Source organism: Notolepis coatsorum, assembly GCF_963971535.1.
Source record: "Notolepis coatsorum genome assembly, chromosome: 7".
Classification (NCBI taxonomy): Eukaryota; Metazoa; Chordata; class Actinopteri; order Aulopiformes; family Paralepididae; genus Notolepis; species Notolepis coatsorum.
The window spans coordinates 43128221-43135960 of record NC_140171.1 but is presented as its reverse complement, the minus strand read 5'-3'; positions in this window follow the sequence as shown (position 1 = coordinate 43135960).

Sequence of the window (7740 nt, the reverse complement as noted above, 5' to 3'; positions counted from 1 at the left end):
CTATTTATGTCCCTATGACTAAATAGTTATGAATCTGAACCCTGGGTTACACTAGCGAGTTGACTTCCCTGATGTTTTGGGGTAGTTTGTTCCACAGTTTTGGGGCATAGTTGATAAAGGCTGTATTACCGATTCTCTTTTGACTGTTTCTGGGAGCCTCTAGTAGTCCAGCAGCTGATGATCGCAGTGTTCTTAACTTCTTGCTGGCCTGTAATTTATTAGAGTGTTGGCGATGTAGCTAGGTCCCTGTCCATTTAGAGCTTTGTATGTAAGGAGAAGGACCTTAAAGTAAATTCTAAATGTTACAGGAAGCCAGTGTAAAGCAGCTAAGACTGGACTAATGTGCTCTCTCCTTTTGGTTCTAGTTAGCAGTCAGGCTGCAGAGTTTTGGATTAGCTGAAGCCTCTCTGTGGTTTTCTTAGGGAGACTTGTGAAAAGTGCATTACAGTAATCTAACCGGCTAGATATGAATGCATAAATTAGCTTCTCAGCATTGTTTTGATTAATGAATGGTCGTACTTTTGCTATATTTCTGAGATGGAAGAACGATGTTTTCATCACTTTGCTAATATGAGAATTGAAGTTCAGTTCTGAATCTATGATAACCCAGAGACTAGTGACCTCAGATTTTATCCAAGGGGTTAGTCCTCCCAGGTTCTTTATTAACGTTTCTTTTTTTGTTTTGGGGCCGATAATTAGAATTTCAGTTTTGTTCTCGTTTAGTTTCAGGAAGTTCTTACTCATCCATTTATTTATTGCCAGTAAGCAGTCTGTAATGGAGTTAATCGCTGTATAATTTGGTTCAGCAGATATGTACAGTTGTGTATAATCCGCATAGCTATGGAAACCTACATTATGTTCTCTGATGATATCACCTGAATGAATGAATGAATGAATGAATGAATGAATGAACTAATGAATGAATGAATGAATGAATGAATGAATGAATGAATGAATGAATGAATGAATGAATGAATGAATGAATGAATGAATGAATGAATGAATGAATGAAAACTTTATTTAACAGATTGCAGAATAGGTACAATACAGTACGGCTCAATACACACAATTGTTAAGGGGATGCAGACCAGAGAAAGACGTTTGTCTTGTTTACATCAGGGTCCCCCATTTTCAATTCATAGTGACATTTATGACATACACAACATACATGACATCATGACATTTATGGCATAGGGACATACATGACATACAGGTATATAGTACTGTTACATTTGTGATATATACGATATGCAAATATACAGTACTGTTACCCATAGATCCTAACAGAGGATATATACATGATGGGGAGGAGACTGTACATTAGAAGGGGGGGGGGGGGGGGGTTGGACAATATACGGTGGCCAGTTTCGAATTGCAGCCCCTGTAGGTGCTCTTTAAGAGTGGTTTTGAATGTGGGTAGGGATTCCCATCTTTTTACGGCTGTTGGTAGGGCGTTCCACATTGTTGTGGCATAATTGCAAAATGTGTTTAGTCCCTTGTTTGTGCCGAATCTGGGTTGCACATGATTTGTGGAACTCCCTCTGGTGTTGTGGTCGTGGTATTCACTGACCTTTGGGAAGTATTTCGACATGTACATGGATGATGGGTACCTGTATGGTGTAGTGTATCTTGTAGACCAGGCCCATTGCAAGTTGCTGTACTCTGTCGTCTACTCTAAGCCATCCTAGGTAGTCAAAGTGGGCAGGGGTGAGGTGGGTTCTAGGAGTAAGGTCAAGTAGTAGTCTGACCAGTTTGTTTTGTGATGTTTGTAATCTTGTTTTTAGCGCCTTTGAGGTGCTTTGGTACCATGAGGGTCAAGCATATCGTAGTACCCTTGAATGAGTGCTCCTGCCAGAGTCTTCAGGGTATTCTTGTTTACCAGAGAGGAGATCCGGTACAAGAATCTAGTTCGTTGGTTGACTTTTTTGATTACATTGGATGCCCATTTTGTCACAGGAAAGATTTGCCTCTAGGATGGAACCCAGGTATGTAATTTCATCTTTCCTTGTGACAATATTGTCACCCACTGTAACTGAGAAGCCGTCGGTCTTGCTGAGTTTGTTATTTGATCCGAAGAGAATGGACTCTGTTTTACCCAGGTGTAATGATAGTTTGTTATCAGCGAGCCAGGTGCAGATTCTGCCGAGTTCTGAGCTGAGGGTTTTTTCAACCTGTAACTTGTTCTTGTCAGAGACCAGCAGGGCTGAGTCGTCCGCGAATAAGAACAAGTTGCAGTCACAAGCTGACGACATGTCATTTGCATAGATTAGGAACAGTAGCGGTCCTAGTATTCTTCCTTGTGGAACACCACAGCTCACTGTGAGAGGGGGGGGGGGGGGTAGAGTACCATTTACCTGCACCATCTGTTCTCTCCCCTCCAGGTAGGATTGCATCCAGCTCACTGATAGACTATCAAAACCAATTGCTTTTAGCTTGTCAATCAGAATGGAGTGATTGACAGTGTCGAAGGCTCATGTCTGTCTTGGGAAAAGGCTATTTTTGAGTACAGTCAGCTTGGTTGTTTAGACAGTTATATTTCTGAATAGTGTTAGTAGGCTGCGTGTCGATCTGTCCTCTACTTTCAACCACGCAAGATCCCTATGCATTTGGTCTACACCTGTTCTCATAGAACACAGAGTGCAAGACGAGCTGCTCTATTCTGCACAATCTGAAGTTTTTTAAGATATTTTTTTGCTGCACTTGACCAGATTGCTGCAGGGCAGTAGTCAAGGTGTGATAACACCAAGGTTTGAATAACCTGTAAGAGGGTAAGTGGCGTTAATAAAGAGGAGTATCTTCTTATCATGGATATTCCTTTCCCCATTTTACTAGTCACCTTGTCAATGTGATTCTGCCACGTTAGCTGTTCATCAAGTAAGACTCCTAGAAGTTTAGCCTCAGTAACCTGTTCTATATAGTTGCCTTTGATGGATAATTTTAATTGGTTCTGAAGCCTCAATACATGGTTTGAGCCAAAAATTATACATTTAGGGCGGGATCCACAAAGAATGGATTGCACGGTGCTAATTGCACCCTTACTTACAATTCATTATGAATGTTAACAAGACGAAAGCCTTTCTCTGGTCTGCATCTCCTTAACAATTGTGTGTATTGAGCCGTACTGTATTGTACCCATTCTGCAATCTGTTAATAACATTTTCAATCATAGTCTTTCCTACATTCAGAATCAATTTGTTTTTTATTATCCATTCCAGAATTAATAATAAAAGTGTGTGTGTGTGTGTGTGTGTGTGTGTGTGTGTGTGTGTGTGTGTGTGTGTGTGTGTGTGTGTGTGTGTGTGTGTGTGTGTGTGTGTGTGTGTGTGTGTGTGTGTGTGTGTGTGTGTGTGTGTGTGTGTGTGTGTGTGTGGGTGTGTGTGTGTGTGCGTGCGTGCGTGCGTGCGTGCGTGCGTGCATGCGTGCGTGCGTGCGTGCGTGCGTGCGTGCGTGTGCATGTGTGACTGATGAAGTCCAGGCTACAGACTGGCACCCCAGCTGGCTAAGGTCAGGGCCATTGCCACATGTATTATTGTAGAGACATTGCATATGGTACAAATGGGTGCCTGAAGCGTTCCTTGGCACACCTTGAGGTAATTTGTCTATGGCTGAAGGAGCACCTTGGCTTCACCAGGAAATGCATTGTTCATGATGGAGATTAGTTTGGACCTGTTCCTCCACCACAGCCTCCACAGTGTCCAGTCTCTACACTGTGTTGGCCTTCTTGATCAGTTAGTTGAGCCTGTTGGCCTCCCTTGTTTTGATGTTACCCTCCCAGCACACAAAGGCAAAGAGTAGAATGGCCATGTGTTGAATGAGCTTCATCTTGCTTTGTCCTTCCTTGTTACCCCGCTTCTTAGGGACCTGCACTGGCTCCCTCCGGTCAATGGTCTCTAACTACACACCCTCAAAACCCCTCCGCTCTACATCCTCTGACCCACTCCTATCCGAGCTCCGGTAAGGTCATCAAAGAGAAGCCGCCTATTCTCGGACCTCGCTCCACAATGGTGGAACGGACTTCCCACCACAGTTAGGACAGCCGAAACCTGACCAATCTTTCGCCATCGACCAACACACTTCTTCAATAAATATCTGAAATGGATAAAAAAATAAATAAAAAAAATAACCTTCTTACTGTCCTCTATCATGCACTCTTCCTACTATACTAATAATATGTCTTTACAACTATGCACTCAACACTGCACCACCCAAGTTTCAGCACTGGTTGAACATTGTTACTCAGCTGAAAGAGTACAGAACTTGTAAGTCACTTTGGATAAAAGTGCCAGCTAAATGTAAAATGTGACTAAATGTAAATGTAAAGGGCGTCAATGTTGTCAGACTAGTCCAGTTTATTGTTGATGTAGACCCCCGGGTAGGTCTGCACCACGTCCACATCCTCACCCTGGATGTTGGGATCAGTGGCTCCCTGTTTCGCCAGAGGTCCACCACCTGCTCTTTTGTCTTGCCAACATTGACCCTTGCACCACAAAACAAGTAGGGTAGAGCAGTGGTTCTCAGCAAGCCGCCCTTTAGGAGGTTCCACTGGGTCCCCAGAAAATTGGGGAATCTTTTTTCCCCCTGCACTTTTCAGACATGGTACCTAGTGTACTACAATCTGAGATTTTGAACATTTATATAGCGGAAAACAACAAAGATTTACACGCGTACATATATATGTATACATGTCTCCCTACTTCCCATTTCCCCATGTGGAATGCACCTGATTCAATAAATGCATATTATGCTGGAAAGGACATACAATTGCTGGATCTTGATTCATATTTGATCTGCAATGCCTAGTTTGATAACTTTTCAGACATGGTACTATGGTAAATGGTGAATTGACTGCATTCATATAATGCTTTTATCCATTTGATGATGAACCACTGTGGTTCTTGTGTCTCACATTCACCCATTCACACACAGACAGCAGAGACGACCATGCAAGGTGCCAACTCATCAAGAGCAGTTAGGGGTTAAGTGTCTTGCTCAAGGACACTTCAACATGCTGCCGTGAATTAAACCGGAAACCTTCCAATTACCAGGCGACCGCTCTACCTCCTTAGCCACTGTTGCCTACATCAATGCAAAGAGACCTACTGTAGGGTCATCAGCAATAAGCTGACTGCTCATTAGTTTTGTGGTTCTGTGTGGAAGATAGGATGCTCTATAATGCACAGAGGGTTGTTAATGCATTCATGATCATCGAACAGCTAAGTGGGGCCACTATAGCCCACGTAAGTGGACTATGAAGAAATCTATAGTTTTGTTGTTTTATCTCTCTCTCTCTGTCACTCTCTCTCCCAAACACAACATTGATATGTATCTTGTTTTATGGTGTCTAAGAGAAATTGACATAGACATGGTGTGCACATCTGCACTTACACTCACACACATATAAGTACATACATGGTTTAAAGTCCTCAAGCAACAAACAATATGGTTTAAAGTCCTTAAGCACCAATATGTGGTTTGTGTCTATTCAATTTTGGTGTAGGTCTATTCTCAGAACTGCACTATTGCATTATTTTACTCTGTCTATTCTATTTGACTGTTTTATTGCACTACACTATTGCACTGCACTATTACTGTAAGGGTCCACCTGTCCAGGTCTTGCTCGAAAAAGAGATCTTTGATCTCAAGTGACTACCTGGTAAAATAAAGGTAAAATTAAAAAAAAAACAGCCCCCACCTTTGCTCATACTTTTCCATGGACAATTCTCAACATTGCACCTTGTACATTTATGTCTGCTCAAACGGTCTGTCTTTCTGAGTGTTCTCACCATCCTGCTGTCTACTCCTGTGTACCTCTTGCTTTCTCTTCTCTGGTATAGCTTGTGATTATTGTCTTTAGTGTTTTGTCCCCAGTGTGTTTTGTGGTGTTATTCAGTATTTTACCCCAGGGTGTTCAGTCTTTTCTTGTGTGTTTCCTTCCTGGTTGTCTCACCCCATGTGCGTCTCGTTTTCCTAATTGCCCTGCTGTCTCTCTAGTGTTAATTGTTCCCACTATATCTGGTGTGTTCCCTACCCTCCATTGTCGGTTCATCGTTTGTTACTGTTGTGTTCTGTCGAGTTTGCAAACTTTGAAACCCGATCGGTAATAAGATTTAAAAAAGAAGTAAAGAATGAAACACTTTTGAGGTAGTGTTGTGAATTATCAAAATAAAACATGTAAAATCTCAAGGAAATGTACATGTGCAGGGGATCATGCTGTTGTAAGTGGTAAGTTGTAAGGAATATGGACCAAACTCATCTAGCTGTCTCCTTTGCCAAAAGGAGCAGGACAGGAAAGCCAAAAGCTAACAGTGCAACCATCCCCCGTTCACATAGCTTCTATAGCAAGGCCACAGATAAAACAGAACAAATACCACTAGGAGGAAAATCTTCCCTCACCCAACGGAGAGTGATTGAGTAGGCCCACTAACTAACTTTAGGTCAGAAAATGGCAGCCTGAAGGCCGGAGGGAGATAGCAGGGAAGAGTTTCTGTTTACTTTAGCTAGAAGACCAAACAGGCCACTCTGAAATACCCACTGTTAGGTTTGAGTAGATAATCTATTTCAAGCTTTATGGGGGCCGCGTTCAGGGACACCTGGTTGACTCATTCTAAAAGGAAACTATTTTAAGTAAGTGACTACAAGTTGGATCAACAGTAAAACTCAGGAGAGACTCTGTCTGCTGAAAACAGAGGTAAAATAGTGTTATAACTAATCTAAATACAAATAATAAAGACAGAATGATCAGGAAATATTCTGCCCAATAGAACCAATAATCTGAAGACTAAACCATTTTAGTTTAGAACTAAAATAGAAGGATATGGATCAATTCAGAGTTAAAAGTAAGATGTAAAACAAAACATAGAATCACATTAGACTATTGTTTAGAAAAGCATGAGTAGTTGGAGAAACAGGGATAAATAAAAGTTAAATTGTTAAGCACCGGTCGTAAACCGAGGTCAGATTGATTATCCCATAACTCATTAGTCCGAATCCCAGCTTCAAGCAGCGTCCCGCGAAGTGTGGGACATCTAGGACTCAATTTGTCTATAACGTTCAGGGCTTAAACTCAGCAGACCTCGGCTCACACACAGGCACCCCCCGTCCCCTCCAGTAATACAGTTGATTGAATGGAGTTGCGGGGTATATTTTATTTTATTTGCACTGGGAAGGACTCTCTATATTCAGAGGAGGTCCATTTCCCTAATCCGTTACACGTATTATCACTATATGGCTTTACTTGATATATATTTCTCTCTTAGGACTCCGTATGGATAAAGCCCCACTTCTAGAATCTTTACATCATTAATACTCCGTCTGGCTAAAGCCTTACTCAGGAGGTTTTTTACATCATAAAAAGAAGGGGGTATATTTACTTTTCTTAATTTTGCTTTAATTTACTCGGTTCGCCGTTGAGTTTACTGTATGGCATTACTTGATAAAACCAGGCTTGCCGAACCCACCTTTCTCCTTAATCACAATGATATACTTTCTCCTCCTCCTCCGTCTGGGGAAAACCACACTCATAAAGTTCTTTTTTACATCATAAATTAGGCACATTACAGGCACATTCAGGCACATTATCATTATTATTATTATTATTATTATTACTGGTAAAGTTACAATGCAAAAATACATCTCCATGCTTACCCGTCTTTTTGGGAAAAATAGAAGCAAAACGTTGTTTCCAAAAGAAGATTGTTTTTATTTTTTAACAGTAGAAAATTACATTTAAAGGTTCAGTTT